The sequence below is a fragment of the Ranitomeya imitator genome, chromosome 2, assembly GCF_032444005.1.
Source record: "Ranitomeya imitator isolate aRanImi1 chromosome 2, aRanImi1.pri, whole genome shotgun sequence".
Taxonomy (NCBI): domain Eukaryota; kingdom Metazoa; phylum Chordata; class Amphibia; order Anura; family Dendrobatidae; genus Ranitomeya; species Ranitomeya imitator.
This window is the reverse complement of record NC_091283.1, coordinates 140,198,321-140,218,471: the sequence shown is the minus strand read 5'-3', so window position 1 is coordinate 140,218,471 and position 20,151 is coordinate 140,198,321.

The window sequence follows — 20,151 nt, the reverse complement described above, 5'->3', positions numbered from 1 at the left end:
ACTGTAGTGCGGTATTGCGGCCCTGTGACTTAACAGGGTTCGCGTCCACCACCATATAGCGCTGCCATTTACTAGCAGCAGGTTTTTACCTGCACGGTGGACCCCGGACTGCGAACGCACCTATTAATATTTCATCTTATACTTGGTGCATTCCGCCAGTCCTAACAATATAGTACGTGGCTGGGCAATATACTACGTGGCTGGGCAATATACTACGTACTGCTCCATGCATTGTGAGCTCGCGAGATGATGACGTACCGGTCTCACGAGACCGCTACGTCATCATCTCGCGAGACCGCAATGCACTCTTGAGACCGGAGCATGCGAGGAGCGTTGGTAAACGCTTCCTGGATCCGGGACCAACGGAAGGTGAGTATATAACTATTTTTTATTTTAATTCTTTTTTTTAACAGGGATATGATGCCCACATTGCTATATACTACGTGGGCTGTGCAATATACTACGTGGGCTGTGCAATATCCTATGTGGGCTGGGCAATATACTATGTGGGCTGTGCAATGTACTACGCCGGCTGTGCAATGTACTATGCGGGCTGTGCAATATACTACGCGGGCTGGGCAATATACTACGCGGGCTGTGCAATATACTATGCGTGCTGGGCAATATACTACGCGGGCTGTGCATTATACTACGCGGGCTGTGCTATATACTGCGTGGGCTGTGCATTATACTACACGGGCTGTGCAATATACTGCGTGGGCTGTGCAATATACTATGCGGGCTGTGCAATATACTATGCACGCTGGGCAATATACTACGCGGGCTGTGCAATATACTACGCGGGCTGTGCAATATACTACGCGGGCTGTGCAATATACTATGCGGGCTGTGCAATATACTACACGGGTTGGTGCAAAATACTGCGTGGGCTGTGCAATATACTGTGTGGGCTGTGCAATATACTGCGTGGGCTGTGCTATATACTATGTGGGCTCAGCCTGTAATTTGATTTTCCATTTTGATTTTGAGTATCATTCCAAATCCAGACCTCCATGGGATATTAATTTTACTGTCATCATTTTGATGTTTTATTGTTCTCAGCTCATTCCACTAGGCAATGAATAAAGATTTGCAACTGGAATATTTCATTCAGTGGTCCTTAAGTGTTCCCTTTATTTTTTTGAGCAGTGTATATGGAGACAATATAAACAGAAACAGCCACAAACACATTGTGTGTGTGTGTGTGTGTGTGTATATATATATATATATATATATATATATATATATATATATATACAGTTAGGTCAATATATATTTGGACAGAGACAACATTTTTCTAATTTTGGTTATAGACATTACCACAATGAATTTTAAAGAAAACAATTCAGATTCAGTTGAAGTTCAGACTTTCAGCTTTCATTTGAAGGTATCCACATTAAAATTGGATGAAGGGTTTAGGAGTTTCAGCTCCTTAACACGTGCCACCCTGTTTTTAAAGGGACCAAAAGTAATTGGACAGATTAAATAATTTTAAATAAAATGTTCATTTTTAGTACTTGGTTGAAAACCCTTTGTTGGCAATGACTTCTTGAAGTCTTGAACTCATGGACATCACCAGATGCTGTGTTTCCTCCTTTTTGATGCTCTGTCAGGCCTTCACTGCAGTGGTTTTCAGTTGCTGTTTGTTTGTGGGCCTTTCTGTCTGAAGTTTAGTCTTTAACAAGTGAAATGCATGCTCAATTGGGTTGAGATCAGGTGACTGACTTGGCCATTCAAGAATATTCCACTTCTTTGCTTTAATAAACTCCTGGGTTGCTTTGGCTTTATGTTTTGGGTCATTGTCCATCTGTAGTATGAAACGACGACCAATCAGTTTGGCTGCATTTGGCTGGATCTGAGCATACAGTATGTCTCTGAATACCTCAGAATTCATTCGGCTGCTTCTATCCTGAGTCACATCATCAATAAACACTAGTGACCCAGTGCCACTGGCAGCCATGCATGCCCAAGCTATCACACTGCCTCTGCCGTGTCTTACAGATGGTGGTATGCTTTAGATCATGAGCTGTACCACGCCTTTGCCATACTTTTCTCTTTCCATTATTCTGGTCAAGGTTGATCTTGGTTTCTTCTGTCCAAAGAATGTTCTTCCAGAATTGTGCTGGCTTTTTCAGATGTTTTTTAGTAAAGTCCAGTCTAGCCTTCTTATTCTTGATGCTTATGAGTGGCTTGCACCGTGCAGTGAACCCTCTGTATTTACTTTCATGCAGTCTTCTCTTTATGGTAGATTTGGGTATTGATACGCCAACCTCCTGGAGAGTGTTGGTCACTTGGTTGGCTGTTGTGAAGGTATTTCTCTTCACCATGGAGATTATTCTGCGATCATCCACCACTGTTGTCTTCCGTGGGTGCCCAGGTCTTTTTGCATTGATGAGTTCACAAGTGCTTTCTTTCTTTCTCAGGATGTACCAAACTGTAGATTTTGCCTCTCCTAATATTGTAGCAATTTCTCAGATGGGTTTTTTCTGTTTTCGCAGCTTAAAGGATGGCTTGTTTCACCTTCATGGAGAGCTCCTATGACCACATGTTTACTTTACAGCAAAACCTTCCAAATGCAAGCACCACACCTCAAAGCAACTCCAGGCCTTTTATCTGCTTAATTGAGAATGACATAACGAAGGGATTGCCCACACCTGTCCATGAAATAGCCTTGGAATCAATTGTCCAATTACTTTTGGTCCCTTTAAAAAGAGGGTGGCACATGTTACGGAGCTGAAACTCCTAAACCCTTCATCCAATTTTTATGTGGATTCCCTCAAATGAAAGCTGAAAGTCTGAACTTCAACTGCATCTGAATTGTTTTGTTTAAAATTCATTGTGGTAACGTCTATAACCAAAATTAGAAAAATGTTGTCTCTGTCCAAATATATATGGACCTAACTGTATATATATATATATATATATATATATATTTATATATATATATATATATATATATATATATATATATATATATATAATCTTATAAGTCAGTCTGGGCTTGTCACTCTCCACAAGGAGAAATGTTACCCCCTTAGACTCCTTATATATAATATGAATAGCTGATATGATATTTTGCAAGACCTTCTATTATTTTCTTAAATATGACAAATTGTTTTTGGGCTTTATATGAAAATGAATGGATATTAAATATTACTTTAGATATCTGGTATCTGCAATAACTCTATCCTCCTTTCACTCATTTGAATATTTTGCTAATTAAAAAATAGTTTTTTGCTAATAATAATTTCTTTGCACAACTGCTGGTTTACAGTGGGAGATCCATAGTTCTGGGGTTTGGGTAGGATTTACGACCTGCCTGCAGGGCTGGAATCACATCTTGGTAAATTAATGAATATTCACTGTATCATGGATTTTGGTAATTTTGCTTAATGCATTTAGTGCTTTTTAAGATGCTTTGTTTTTCTAAATAGAAGATAACATATTTTACACTGCAGGAGTAAAATACGGCACAATGTAGTGCAATTTAAAATATTAGCGATTTCGTGACATCATATATAGGACACTGGGCATAATTCTGTTATATAATCATAACTATAATTGTACTTGACTACTTGTTTTGGAGCTCAGAATATAGGACCCCAGTAATATGTGCCTGTTTAACGTAACTGTTGCACACGTGGTTTTTACAGCTATAAAACATATTTATTATAGTCTATGGGAATGTTCACATGTAACTTAGTTTAGCGTTATTTTGTTGGTTTTTTTTCAGACTGATTATCTTTGATTTATCAAGAGATGGGGTGTGTTGGAGTCAGTCGATTCCTGAAGAAGGGTATGTCTTTTCATGAATTTGGAGCTTCTGACAAGTGGCGCACGTCTCCATTCGCCACATGAGAAATCTTACTCCAATCCCTGACTGGAGTGAGACTTCTGGCATAAAAAATGACATAGTTTGTCATGAATTAGACAAGCTGTGGAATCACACCCCTAATCACATTCCTGCCGCACCCCCGTCCCACCTCAGCTCTGCATATTTTGGCAGAGCTGGGAGAAACTGGAGTGAAAGCACCAAAAGTCGTAACATTTTTGAGCAACTCCAAGTTGCTCCAATTTTTCGTGACTTTTCAAAGCAATTTACAATAAAATTCTGGCTAAATTGCTTTGATGAATCGGGGCCATTTGTTTTTTTTATCTAACTTGCAGATCAATTTGACAATTTCCACATTATCTTGGTAAGATTCTTGAGTGCACCCAGATCAGCTGAAACATTCCCTCTACGCATGTATAGTTTAGATCTTAGAAGCCATGAACACTTAATTAATAAGAAAAAAACATCTGCAATTTTAGAATCTACATGGGTCAGTTGGACTGTTCTATAGAATTGTGAAGCAACCAACAGCACAGTCATGTATCCTGAGTTATGTTAACCGATATCTAGTGGTGCACAGTAATAATACAGTCACAGGTGGTCGTTTAGGACCAGATGGTCCATTAGAAATTGTCATGCCTAATTTACCTCCACTGTTCATTGTACAAGCAGTTGGACTCGGAGTTCTATTTGCTGCCAAACTAAAATGTAATTGCTAAATTACTCACAACTGAGGCCATCTTACTTGTGTGCTGCCTGTAGTTTTTATACTTGCTGTAAGTAAAGACACCTTTTGCCCGAATCCAGTCATTTAAAAGGCCATATAAGGTCCACAAGTTTCTCATGTTCTGCCCAGGTAATTTTATTACTGAAAATATAGCACAGAATGGAAGAAATCAGTTTAAGTGGTATATTTGCTGCAAGAGTTTGATTTGTGAGTTGCATGTTAGCACAAATGTTAGTTAGTGGCACATGTTCGGGATCGGACTAGTGTTCTAGTCGTATGAGTTACATGGGGCCAATGCTTGTATCATGAGGGCATCACGTGCTCATTGGGTGTATCTGACAGCCAACATGACCAATATGGTGTACTATGCGCTAGCGCAGTGCTCCTCCTCATTTATGTAGTGCATCAATCATAAAAAGTATATGAAAACACAGTCCTACCATGCAAACACAGTATTACGGCAGCCATCATATTAGAACCGGCTACATTTGTGTATCTAGTTGTTTGAGGTATGTGCTTAAGACTGCAAAGACACCATCAGCATAGCCCAGTCCTCTACCCCATGCCCAGAAGGTAAGCACACAAAACACCTAGGATAATGCTGGGCGAGATCGGTCACAGCTTTTAATTATAGTCACATAGTTTATGTCCAATATAACAGTACCAGAAAAGTGAGTAGATTTATGCCAACCATACTTTCACCATCACTTAACACCATGGGACTTGAATTTAGGTATCTCACTCGGCAACTGTCAATAAATGCCCAACAGTAGAAATGTTAAAAGGGATCTGTCTCCCCCGTGACATATAAGACCTATTAATATGGGCATACAGGTAATAGAAATGTTACACTAGTCCTACCTGTATGCCTCATATTAATGGTCTTGTTGCTGAGAATTCTTATATTCTTTCTTTATGTAAATGATTTCTTCCAGGCTATGGGGTATACGATGCCTGGAAGAAATCTCTGCCCCTGTCCTCATTACAATACTACCTCCTCCCATGCACGTCAGTTATGGCCCTGAAATCACGCCCCTGCGACCTGCACTCCCTCATAAATAGAGACCTCATCCTCCCTTCTATGGGCACTACACTCAGGGATCTTTTGCGCAGGCCCCAGAGCCTGGAGCTGGAAAGAAATCATTAACATAAAGAGAGAATATAACATTTTTCAGCAACAAGACCGTTAATATTAGGCGTACAGGTAGGATTAGAGTAACATTTCTATCACCTCTATGCCCATATTAATAGGTTATATATACGTCCCGGAAGGTGACAAATTCCCTTTAACACAGTGCTCTATAGTCTTGGGCAATCTTGTTAACATCTTCAGTACACTCCTTTTGAGGTGGTGAATGAACATTATATTTAATTCATTATTGTCACAACTGTCACAGGTCTGGGTTTCAAAAAAGCTACTTTGGACAAACTTGTCACAAGCAACTCTGTCTAGCAGATTCCAGAAGAACCCGGACCACACTTCAACCCCTGTACAGTGATCCAATCTTACAATGGGGTCCAGTGGATTGCTTTCACTGAAAGACTGCCATCCAGAAAAGCGAACCAGAGGCATGAATGGTCATCAAGGTAGGTCAAAGCCAACAGGTCACATCAGGGGCCAAATCTTAAAGCTAGTGGGTAGTCGAAATTCAAGCCGAGGTTAAAGAACAGGAATGATCAGAACAAACAGGAGCACAGCACTATATACCAGGTACAGCTGAGCTATTAACTGGCAGTGGAGCTAGAGCTTCAGGGGTTTAAATAGCAAGAGACCAATGTTGTATATTTTTTGCCCCTTCGCAGACTTTTCAGACAAACTGTACATTGAAGCATGACTGTACACTCCTATTCGCTTATGGTCAGTTGTGCTCAGGTCTGGAATGTTTTCTTAAGGAAATAGCAGAAAGCATTAAACATTGAGTTATACAATGTGAATAGAAATGTAATCAAGACAGAAATAAAGAATACAGAAAATAAAGAATACAGAAAAGGGAAATGTACATTTATAAGTAATATGTTTTCTGTAGCATCACATAGGTACAAAATGTAATATTTATTAGTGCTTCTATATATACCATAGGTTTGGCATTTTCTCGCTATTTACATTGATCTACTAAAATGTTAGTTTTCAGCTTGATAATATTTCCATATAAGAAATCTACCGTAGTTCATTATGAATCTAAAAGTAAGTTTTATCTGGCTGAGTGGTTGTAGCCATGGTTTTTACGCATGACTGCACCTTTAACTTTATGACTTTTCCCTCTGGGAATTTAATGGAGGTGCAGATTATTTATTAGAGTCATTGATTAACAAATAATTCTTCCACCTTGATGTAAACAGCGACCTATCACACGACCTTGTGCTAATAGGGCACTGAGAACATGGATCTGGTATCCACCTGACCTCTGCTGTTCTCATCTCTACCTGTAATATTCTTGGAGTGTGTTCCTGGAGGAGTTGGAACCACCACTGAATGTAATGAATAACAAGTGATGTATAAATGTCACACTCTACAAGAAATACTGTAAGTCCTTAATTTTTCCCATACAGTTATCACTGGAGAAGTTGCCATCCTTTCCTGATTTCTAGGGGAACGTCCTAGACTTTAAAGGATTCTTCTAATTGACAGTATGGCTACTGTTGCCCAAAATTCCATTATGAGCTTTCACGGACATGATTGAAACTGAGCGAGTCAATTAACAAACTTTCCACTTTCGGCATAAAATAGTTAATGCATGAGTTGGCAGAGTGAGTTTCTGTACAAATGTCTTATTGTTCTATAATGAATCTCTTCTGATGAGGTCAGTGGAATGGATTCTGAGGAGATAACTTACTAAAGTTTATTCCCTCACATAAAATAAATAAGGTAGGCTGACACAACGCGTATGAGTAGGTTTTCTAGATGCACCAAAAGTAGGTAAATAATAGAATCATTTCAATGAAATACTGGAATATTTCAAAGTAGAGTTAATGGTATACAATCAACTACAAACCATAAAAGAGTGGCATACCTTTAGATCTCAAATGGCATCATGAAGGGCCAAGGACAGTAATTACTACCCTTACTGCTATCGGGAGACCACTAAACAAAATTCCCTCGGAAATTCCCTCTGTTGTACGGTACTTCAAATCCAAAGTGAAAAAATCTTGGTGTAGTGTATAGCAATGCATTCTTTTATGATTTTCACATTGTAATTATTGTTATCATTTCTTTTTAAAGCCCAATAACTCCAAGGTGCTATACATGTGAAGAGGCTTTACATACAAAATGTATAATACATACAGTATATAGAATTCAAGAAAATACAATAAACAGTAAAAGACTGGCACAGATGGTGAGAAAACGCTGCCCTCATGGACTTGCAATTTAAAGGGTGGGCTATTTATATGGATACACCTGGGTGGGCCATGTATATGGATACACCTAAATAAAATGGGAATTGTTGGTGATATCAACTTCCTGTTTGTGGCACATTAGTATATATGGGAGGGGGAAAACTTTTCAAGATGGGTGGTGATCATGGCGGCTATTTTGAAGTTGGCCATTTTGGATGCAACTTTATAAATGGCCCACCCAGGTGTATCCATATAAATGGCCCACCCTGTAAATGGTATTGGGGAACAAGACAGTGGGATAAGAGGTTGGAACAGTTTTGATTGTAATGAGTCAAATCAGGTTATGGCAAGCTGTAGACTTTTCAGGTTGCAGCTGAAGCCTTCAATCTTTGGAGACAATCTGATACACTGAAGTACAGTTACAGACTGGCAGAGAGGGAGAAAAGATCCTGCTTTCACCGGAGCAGGATTATTGCAGGCTGTAAGACTTCCAAAGGAGATAAATTTCAGATTGCAACTGAATGTTTCAATCTTTGGAAACTATCTAACATACAGAGGTAGGGAGTTCAAGAGTAAGGGAGATGCTAAGGAAAAATCTTAGAGAAGGAGATCTTGTGAGTAGTGTTGAGCGATACTTTCCGATATCCAGAAGTATCGGTATCGGATTGGATCGGCCGATATCCAAAAAATATCGGATATTGCCGATTCTGATACCCGATACCAATGCAAGTCAATGGGACACAAATAACGGAATGTAAATAAGCCGTTTCTGTCCTTCTACATCCTGTGTCGGAGGAGGGAAGAGTGTGGGCGGTGCGTGGGCGGACACTGTGAATGTCTGTGTGTGCGGGCAGGGTCTGTGCGAGCCTGCCGGGGATCTGTACGGGCCTCTCGGGGGTCTGTGCGTGCCTGCCTGGGGTCAGTGCATGTCTGCCGGGGCTCTGTGTGGCATGTCGGGGCTATGTGCGGCCTGCAGAGGCTCTGTGCAGGCTACTGGGGCTCTGTGCAGGCTGCCAGGGCTCTGTGCGTGTGTGCCGGGGCTCTGTGTGGTGTGCCGGGGCTCTTTGCGGTGTGCCGGGGCTCTGTGCAGCATGCCGGGGCTCTGTGCGTGTGTGCTGGGGCTTTGTGCAGCGTGCCGGGGCTCTGTATGGGCTGCCGGGGCTCTGTGCGTGTGTGCCGGGGCTCTGTGCGGCATGCCGGGGCTCTGTGCAGCGTGCTGGGGCTCTGTGTGGCGTGTCGGGGCTCTGTGTGGGATGCCGGGGCTCTGTGCGGGCTGCCAGAACTCTGTGCGTGTGTGCAGGCATCGTTCGATGTGACTACAGGTCCCATCGGATGATGCCTACTACAGTGACAGTGATTGACACATTAGCCTATGATGGGACAGTAGTAGTCCCATCATCCGGCTAATGTGTTGAATGAAAAAAAAAGCATACATACTACATACATACTATATACATACTATATACAATACATTCATACATTACATATAATACATACATACAGACATATATTCACCATAATTGCTCTAACAATTAAACACTCATACCTCCCTACCGGGAGGGAAAGTACCCACTAGCAATATATTTCTCACATGTAGTGTGACCAGATAAGTGAATTGATACACACTATGGTACTAGATAAAAGATAACAATTTTATTAAAGTCAGAATATAAAAAACATGTAAGTACAAAACTACAATTCAAAAAAGGTGCAAAGAATCCACAAAAAGAGGGACACAACCGTCATAGGCAAATTCAAAACCCAAAACTGCATATACACCCTTGAGAAATGACCATCTGCAAACCCAATCTAGATGGATAGAAAAAACCCTGAATAGGGAACTAAGGAAGTCCCACTATAAAGAGTATATTGGTGATTCCAGCAAAAAGTGACCTAAACAATATATAGTATACTCCTATGCACAAGTGGCAATGGTGGGATTGACAGGTTGCAGATGCAGGTTCAAACAAATTACCTTATGGTGTATGCAAGGTGAATGCCCCGACGTCCCTCTGCCCCGACGCGCGTTTCGCGTTCGCTTCTTCTGGAGGCGTGTCAGGGCAGGGGGCTAACCGGTATATATATGGAATAGTGCGCCGTTTATTGGTTACTATCAACAGCAAGCCGCCGAACAGCTGGGGAAGGCCGGATGTATCTATATCACGCACGCGCCCGCCCCTGTACGGAAACAGGAAATTAGGTGCCGGGATGTCCTATAAGGGATGGTGTACGGATTTCCTCCATCCCTGGGTGTGCATTGCGCATGCGTGAAAACTATCCGTATTGTGTGGCATACAAGCACCACCAAATGTGTCAGTATATGGCGCATGCACTAAGTCTCCGCATAAAATGTCCAGAGACCGGAGATACTAAGGGGGTGTCCGGACTTACTGTGTGTACGTATATGGCGCATGCGCTAAAGTCTCCCCACAAAATGTACGGAAACCGGAACTGCAGGAGGGGATGTACGGACTAAGTATGTCCTAGGAGTAGCGGCGCATGGTCAGGTGACAGGTTTCCGAAAGAAAGGGGGGAGCTAGACCGCGGCAGCGGGGCCGGCAACACCAGGTGGCACATAGTGCCACTCGGCATCACCTAACCCCATGATTGCCACCATCCAACTACCCCTCGGGCCTGCAACGAGACCATGCGCTCCCCCCACTGACACAGGGACACTAATGTGTAAAAAGTAAGAAAATGTGAAGGTAGAACAGTATGTCTAGGGAGACATACTCTCCCTAGACATACTGTTCTACCTTCACATTTTCTTACTTTTTACACATTAGTGTCCCTGTGTCAGTGGGGGGAGCGCATGGTCTCGTTGCAGGCCCGAGGGGTAGTTGGATGGTGGCAATCATGGGGTTAGGTGATGCCGAGTGGCACTATGTGCCACCTGGTGTTGCCGGCCCCGCTGCCGCGGTCTAGCTCCCCCCTTTCTTTCGGAAACCTGTCACCTGACCATGCGCCGCTACTCCTAGGACATACTTAGTCCGTACATCCCCTCCTGCAGTTCCGGTTTCCGTACATTTTGTGGGGAGACTTTAGCGCATGCGCCATATACGTACACACAGTAAGTCCGGACACCCCCTTAGTATCTCCGGTCTCTGGACATTTTATGCGGAGACTTAGTGCATGCGCCATATACTGACACATTTGGTGGTGCTTGTCTAGGGAGACATACTGTTCTACCTTCACATTTTCTTACTTTTTACACATTAGTGTCCCTGTGTCAGTGGGGGGAGCGCATGGTCTCGTTGCAGGCCCGAGGGGTAGTTGGATGGTGGCAATCATGGGGTTAGGTGATGCCGAGTGGCACTATGTGCCACCTGGTGTTGCCGGCCCCGCTGCCGCGGTCTAGCTCCCCCCTTTCTTTCGGAAACCTGTCACCTGACCATGCGCTGCTACTCCTAGGACATACTTAGTCCGTACATCCCCTCCTGCAGTTCCGGTTTCCGTACATTTTGTGGGGAGACTTTAGCGCATGCGCCATATACGTACACACAGTAAGTCCGGACACCCCCTTAGTATCTCCGGTCTCTGGACATTTTATGCGGAGACTTAGTGCATGCGCCATGTACTGACACATTTGGTGGTGCTTGTATGCCACACAATACGGATAGTTTTCACGCATGCGCAATGCACACCCAGGGATGGAGGAAATCCGTACACCATCCCTTATAGGACATCCCGGCACCTAATTTCCTGTTTCCGTACAGGGGCGGGCGCGTGCGTGATATAGATACATCCGGCCTTCCCCAGCTGTTCGGCGGCTTGCTGTTGATAGTAACCAATAAACGGCGCACTATTCCATATATATACCGGTTAGCCCCCTGCCCTGACACGCCTCCAGAAGAAGCGAACGTGAAACGCGCGTCGGGGCAGAGGGACGTCGGGGCATTCACCTTGCATACACCATAAGGTAATTTGTGTGAACCTGCATCTGCAACCTGTCAATCCCACCATTGCCACTTGTGCATAGGAGTATACTATATATTGTTTAGGTCACTTTTTGCTGGAATCACCAATATACTCTTTATAGTGGGACTTCCTTAGTTCCCTATTCAGGGTTTTTTCTATCCATCTAGATTGGGTTTGCAGATGGTCATTTCTCAAGGGTGTATATGCAGTTTTGGGTTTTGAATTTGCCTATGACGGTTGTGTCCCTCTTTTTGTGGATTCTTTGCACCTTTTTTGAATTGTAGTTTTGTACTTACATGTTTTTTATATTCTGACTTTAATAAAATTGTTATCTTTTATCTAGTACCATAGTGTGTATCAATTCACTTATCTGGTGAAATACATACAGACATACAGTACATTAAACATAGAGTTCATACTCACCATTACTTGTCACTTTGTTCCCCGAAGCCAGTGTCATCTGTAAAAAAAATATGAAAATAACAAACAACTAATATACTCCCTGTCCGCAGAAATCCACAAGTGTCCCACGACGATCTCCCGTGGAGAACGGCACCATCTGCTGATGCAACTGCTCTCTAGGGGCTCCAGGAACACAATGACGGGAGGAAGGTATCCTTCCGCACTGCATTCCTCCGCCGCTGTAAAAAAAAATGCCAATTCTGGCACTCTTCCCAATTGCCCTGGTGCAGTGGTAATTGGGGTAATGGTTTTAGGGTTCATGCCAACTGTGTATTGTCCTCTGACATCAATGTCAGGGGTTTTTAATGGAGAGGCTTCTAGCAGACACTACAATTACTTACCCTGTAGTCATGGTGCCATTTCTGGGGTGGCTGAGGGCTGGTCCTATTCGGCTGGGAAGGGGCCAATATCCATAGCCCTTCTTATCCTTTTAATATCAGCGCACAGCTCTCTGCTTAGCCTTTGCTTGTTATTAAAAACAGGGGGTGCTCCACATAATTGTTTTAGGGTTCCCCCAGTTTTATTACCCACCAAAGGCTTAGCAGACAGTTGTGGGCTAATACTAATAGGCTGGGAAGGTGAATGGATATTGGCACATTCCCAGACTAATAAGACCAGCTCACGGCTGTCTGCTTTCCCTTGGCTGGTTATAAAAAAGAGGGGACTGCATGTGTTTTTTTATTATTTATCTATTTCACAACATCAGGGCGGGTCATGTGATACCGGCCAATGGCAGCCATGCAAATACTTGGCATGGCTGTGATGGGACCAAAAGTGCCCATAGCCCTAAAGCTTGTAGATTGACTATGCTACAGCCTTTCAACAAGCTTTATTAGTCTGCAAATCTCAAACAATATTACGGACATACAGTAAGAAGTATGTGTCAGGGTATGGGTAGCAAATACTAGGTGTCCGGTACGAACCCCAAACTTTGCAGTTCAGGTTCGCCCATCCCTAGTGATAAGGGCTTGACTTGTTGGTTTGAAGAAATGAAAATAGTGAAGCATTCCACCTAGACAATGGACTCATGAGACAGACTAATGTGTGATGAAATTTACTGTGGTGGGGAAGCTTAGTGAGATGAAAGAAAGTTGATGAGTTCAATTTTGTCAACATTGAGTTTTAAAATGCATGATAAGGAGAAGTATAAATACCATAGGCACTCTGGGCTTCTAGACAGCAAAGAGCTCACATCTGGGCTAGAGTGGTAAATTTGACTGTAATAAGCATAGCATATAGGAGGTGCTAAATGCCATGGAATTTAATAATTCAACCAGGCCAAAGGTATAAATGGGTCTAAAGATAGAGCCTTGAAGGATAGCAACAGAGAGAAAGCAAAATAAAGTGCTAAATGTGCAGTTAGTGAGGTATGAGAATATCCAAGAAAGGCTAGGTGTGTGATGCCAAGTGATGATAGTATACGAAGTGGAGGAGGGAGTCGCAGAGGACAGGTTTAGACGTATTTTGTAACTTTGGTTATTGTAGTACAGTGGTGGGGAAGAAAGCTGTAGTTGTAGTTGGTCAAAGACTGTGTTGGTTTAGAGGTAAGAGAATATCTCAAGGTGGACATGCTGTTAAAGGTGTTTTGAGGTGAATGGAAGAAGTGATAAATGGAGATAGGTAGATGTAGAGGATGGATCAAGGAATGGCTTAATCAGGATGGATGTGATGGTTGCATATTTGAAATAAGAAGGAAAGACCTCAGACGCTCATGAAAAGATGGGTTACATCTGGAATAAGCACAGTGGTAAAGTTGAGAATGTGATGGGATAGGATCAATTGGCGACTTGGAGACAATAGGCACAAGATTATCTTCAGTAAAAGGTGGGGAGAATGGTTATGGGAAAGTGCATTAAAATTGTTATGCAGCAGGGTTCTGGAGGTTGTATATTAGGGTGGTTTCACACTTGCGTTTTTGTCTGCAGCGTTTTTTTAAAAAAAAAACACATGCGTTTTTTTCCTATATTTAACATTGAAAACGCATGCGTTTTTGTTTGTACGCGTTTGGTCGCGTTTTGCAACGCATGCGTTGTTTTACTGCATGCGTTCATTTTCAGAAATGCAACTTGTAGTATTTTTGAGAGGCGTTTTTTGGACCAAAAAAAACGTATGGGTTTTCATGCGTTTTTTTTGGGTCAAAAAATACATTGGAGTCAATGGGGACGCATGCGTTTTTTTGTGCATGCGTTTTTTGCTTTAAAAACGCATGCGTTTTTATATTAAAAAACCTGAAAACACACTGATATGCCACCCCCCAACATAAAGGTGATAAAGGGATCCTAACCCTACCCCTAACCCTACCCCTAACCCTAACCCTAAGGGATCCTAACCCTAACCCTACCCCTAACCCTACCCCTAAGCCTAACCCTAATCCCTTTAGGGTTAGAGGTAGGGTTAGGGTTAGGGGTAGGGTTAGGGTTAGGATCCCTTTAGGGTTAGGGTTAGGGTTATGATCCCTACCCCTAACCCTACCCCTAACCTTAACCCTAACTATTTCTGTTTATAGTGGGTTTTTTACTTTATTTTGATGATTGGCAGCTGTCACACATTTCTCAGCATGCGTTGAAAAAACGCAAACGCATGAAAAAACACATGTAAACGCGTCAAAACGCCGCGTTTTTTTCACCACATGCAAAAACGTATGCGTCAAAAAAACGCAGCATTTGCACGCGTTTACATGCGTTTTTTCACCATGCTTTTTTTTGCGTTTTTTTACCGCAAAAACACACCCAAAACAACGCAAATGTGAAACCAGCCTTAAACCTTTCTCTAATATGGTCAATCGTGATTTTGAAAGAAAAACTAGACAAAGTCCTTTGATGAAATGAGGGAAGTAGACGAAGGCATAAAGATGCAGAGTATACATTTTTTTAAAAAATAACTCTTTGGGGTTGTGGGATATAGAGATGATATGACAGTGGTGATATAGTTCTGTTTGCTAAAGCGAGGGCCAACTTCAATTTCAAAGCAGCTTGCCTGTTAAAAGGTCTTCCTTTGATAACGTCTTCTTTGATTGTGTTTTTTCCCATCATCACTCTGCAAGACTGGAAACTTGCCACAGTTTTTGTTGTTAGGTTAGTGTGCCAGAATTGTCTATTGACTTGCCACATTCTGCTATACATAAGAGGGGTGGAAGAGCCAAGAAATGAGAAGATACCATCGAAACTTGAAAAGGAACTTGAAGATTTACTTCTTCCGACAAGCCTACAGCCTGCAGTAACCACCGATCCACCAAACCAGTACACAACCAGCTATGTCCTCACCTACTGTATTCAAACCCATCCTTTGTAGATTGTGAGCCCTCGTGGACAGGGTCCTCTCTCCTCATGTACCAGTCGTGACTTGTATTGTTAAAGATTACTGTACTTGTTTTTTATTATGTATACCCCTCTTCACATGTAAAGCGCCATGGAATAAATGTCGCTATAATAATTAATAATAATAAATTGTGGCACTGTAGATAATGATGACTGCGGCAGTGTCATGAGGATTTGATGAAGAGCATAAAAAAATTTGTGAATTTGTGAATGTTGAAGAGTGAGAGGTTTCTACAGGGTTGTGCAAATTACTGTGACATTTTAAGAGAAACAGGTTAAGAATGTTAGTAGATAGTGATCGAATAGGGGATAGGTGAGTTTAGTAAATGTAGATAGGAGAAATAGGCATGTGGACATGAGATCTAGTGAATGCCTATTGTTGTGGTGGGTGTCGGGGTCCATTTAGTGAAAAACAAGGATAAATCAATTTACACAAGCTTGGTGGTGATGGTAGGTATGTCAGGCAAGAGAAAGTGTAGGAATTAGTTTGATAAGTAGTTGATAAAGGCAATACAGGGACTGAGGATTGTCATATGACAGCATCTTGGAAGTTGGAAGGATATGAACAGCAAGTACTTCAAAAGAAGGAAGGCTTAGGCTAGTTTCACATTTGCGGTAGAATCCACAACATTTAATCCGCAACCTGAAACGCATGATAAACCGCATGCAAACGCGTGCAAACGCGTGCAAATGCAGCGTTTTTTAGATGCATAAGGTAACACATGCGGTTAAAAAACTGCTGCGTTTGCACGCTTTTTCATGCGTTTTGCATGTGTTTGTGCTTTCTGTGCGCATGGTGGAAAATTTAACATGAGAAAAATCTAGATAAACAGACACCGCCAATGGGACTACAGTGGGCGTCTATTATGGAATATCTTTATATGGACCCTTGTACTGCTGATATCTTCACAGTGTGCTACTGTATCCTGTGTCATGATGGATCTTCGCATGGAGAGCTTTTATTTCAACCTGGATTTAAGTATCAAGCTGTTTCTTGCCTGTGCGTTTGCTTGGAGCAACAAAGAAATAGAGAACGACAGAGAAGGACACGGCGTGGAGAGCCGTGGAGCTTACCACACGCTATATGACGAGCTTAATGCCAACCCGGTCAAATTCCCAGAATATACCAGGATGTCTCTAGAGTCTTTTCAGGATTTGCTTGGTCGTGTCCAAGGAGCAGTCCGGAGACAGGACACCCAAATCTATAGAGTGATTCCTGCAGAGGAACGTCTCCTGGTCATATTAAGGTACGTAATAATTCTAAACAAATGCCAGTCATAATTATTGTTGGTCTGCCATGTATTATTTGTATTTTCCTTTGCCTTTTGCTAAACACCACCATAAATATAGTTGTTTGTAATTTTTTTCTTTTTATTTCAGATTCCTGGCAACCGGAGAGAGCTTATCATCGCTCCACTTTCAATACCGGCTTGGAATTTAAACCTTGTCTGGAATAGTTGTGGACATCTGCCGGGCTTTGTGGAACGTTCCCCGGGATGAATTTATCCCCCTACCCACCGCGGACATGTAGATGGAAATTGCTGAAAAATTCGGCAGTGTGTGTGATTTCCCTAACTGTTTGGGAGTGGTGGATGGAAAGCACATACGCATTATCAAACCCGCCAGAACTGGACCTGAGTATTTCAACTACAAAAAATATTTTTCTGTAGTGCTCATGGCAATAGCAGATGCGGACTGTAGCTTTATCGCTGTGGACATTGGAGCTTTTGGCCGTGGCAATGACTCCCAGACTTTCAAGAACTCGGATATGGGCCAACGTGTGTATGGCAAAAATTTTAATTTTCCCCTGCTATGACCTCTCCCCAACACTCAAGGCCCACCGATACCATTTCTTATGGTTGGGGATGAGGCCTTTCAGATATGTGAAAACATACTTAAGCCATATTCCAGTCGGGACTTGAACCACACTAAAAGGATTTATAACTACAGACTGACCAGGGCCCGAAGAACAGTGGAGTGTACCTTTGGGATTCTTGTCTCAAAATGGCGCATTCTTGGGACAGCCATTAATATAAAAATGGAGACAGTCGATGAGGTGGTCAAAGCCTGTGTGGTTCTCCACAATTACATAATGGCTAAGGAGCGACCCAACATTGAACTGGATGAACCAGTTGCAAACCCATTGCCAGATTATCGGCATCACCCGATGTGGTCAACTTTTGAAATTGGCCACATGCGGGACCAATTTGCTGCCTATTTTGTTTCTGACATTGGACGTGTGGCATGGCAAGATAATATTGTGTAAAATGTGCTGTTAGGTTTGGGTCTGTACCAGTTATGTTTTAAATGTTAATAATATTTTTTGTTAATAAACAACGTGTTTTGATATCTGTACCTGTACCGAGTCTTCTATGTATTTCCTCTAAAAACCACTGAGGTTGCTAGTGTTAAGGTAGTTGACGTCATTACATCATGATTCTGTTCTGCAGTATCTATTGGAAGTAGACTGAAGAGACGATGGAGGTATAATACAAAGCAGATTCATACTCACCAAGTCATGTGTGAGAAATAATGACTTCATGAGCACAAAACCCAGCATCATGAATTCACTATTACTGACACCTGTCCAGGTGAGTATAGATATGCCTTGCATGACCTCCATCGTCTCTTCAGTTTGTGTGAAATATATTAAGTAGACTGAAGAGAAAATGGAGGTTATACAAGGCAGTTCTCTACTCACCTGGTCAGGTGTCATAAATAATATGTTTTTTGACACATAACCTGTTGAGTATAGTTCTGCTTTGTATTACCGCCATTGTCTCTTCAGTCTGCGACACAGATTAGGCAGACTGAAGAGATTATAGAGAAAATACAAGTAATATTTTTTTTTACAACTCATAGCTCCATACCAAACACTCAAAGCTGCAGTGTTGTGCTTAATAACTACGGGAGTTAGGAGTTGGCAAAAAAAAAGTGTACGGTGCAGTGTGTTTATTCGGAGCACGGTGTGTGTTGCCGGCGGCGAAATACACAAATAACCAAACAGTATTGGGGGCAAAAAACATTAACATTTATTTATAAACAAAAAAAAACGAATTAACTGCGCCTGCTTGGGGTAGAGTGACGGAACTGTGGGGTGTGTAGCTGTGAGGCCTGGCTAACTGTACAAGACGCAGGGGTTGCAGGAGAAGGGGCAATTGAAGTAGTGGGGTCTGGAAGTTCAGGGATGGTGCTAGATGCATGAGAAGGCAGAGACACACTGGAAGGGTGAGACAAACCTGACATCACAGACACATTGGGAGGTGAGGGGGGGAGGAATAGATAGTTCGCTGCTTTTTTTTTTTTTTTTCCCTTTTTGGGATCGGCGTTGCGGCCTGGGGAGCCTCGGTGGGCTCATTTCTTGCGGCCTTGTCATGTGGCCGACCTGTCAGGGTCCGTGTGCCACTGCTGCTGCATGGTTGTAGTGGTGGGGAAGGCCATGCCAGGGTCTGGCTGCTGCATGGTGGTGGTGAGGAAGGCCATGCCAGGGTCCTGCTGCTGCATGGTGGTGGTGGGGAAGGCCGTGCCAGGGTCCAGCTGCTGCTGCATGGTGGTGGTGCAGAAGGCCATTCCAGGGTCCTGCTGCTGCATTGTGGTGTTGGGGGAAGGCCGTGCCAGGGTCCGGCTGCTGCATGGTGGTGGTGCAGAAGGTCATGCCAGGGTCCTGCTGCTGCATGATGGTCATGGTGGGGAAGGCCATGCCAGGGTCCGGTTGCTGCTGCTTCATGGTGGTGGTGCGGAAAGCTATTCCAGGGTTCGGGTGCTGCAGTTGCTGCTGCATGATGGTGGCAGTGGAGGATGTCCAAGCAGGAGCAGCAGTTGGCATGGTGGTGGCGCTGTAGTGGTGTCCGGCAGTGCTTGGAATGGTGATGGCCGTGCAGTGGTATGCAGCAGAGCTCGGCATTGAGGTCAAGCGTGACAGTGTTGGCACAGGTGGAAATGCCACCACTGGCTGCTGAAAATACCTACTCTGCTGCATAGCCTGCAAATAAGCAGCATTGCAGGCCTGCATGACACTAAGCTGGAGATCAGGAGTAAGGTGTTCTGACATGCCCTTCTCTATTTGATTGAAAAAATGATGTGCTGGCCTCTGGAGGTTGGCTTTCACTTGGTCAAGACTTCTGGTGGCATCCTGGATAAGTGTATTCTTATGGTTTATGGCACTATCCAGTCTATCTCCCATCGCCTTGAGTCCATCATGAAAGACCGAGCTCAAGTGCAAAAACTCCAGAATGAGTGACCTGTCCGAGGCCCTCTGACGCTGCCAGGAAGAGCCCCGAAAAAAAGAGGCAGAGGCAGAGGACTGGGACAGGGAAACACCTGATGGACCAGTTTCCTGGTCTCCAGTCTGTGTTGCTGGCCCACTTGCTGAGCTGGAAGGCTGGGAGGGGTCCGTGGCTGTTTGATGAAGGACCGCTCCAGAACCATTGTCAAGAGTGCTGCTCCATGTGCTGTGAAAAAAACAAAAACAAACAAACATTAGTACCAAACATTGACAATAGTAAAAGCACCAACTCCTATGGAATAGAAAAATACAGATTAGGCAATACAACACAACC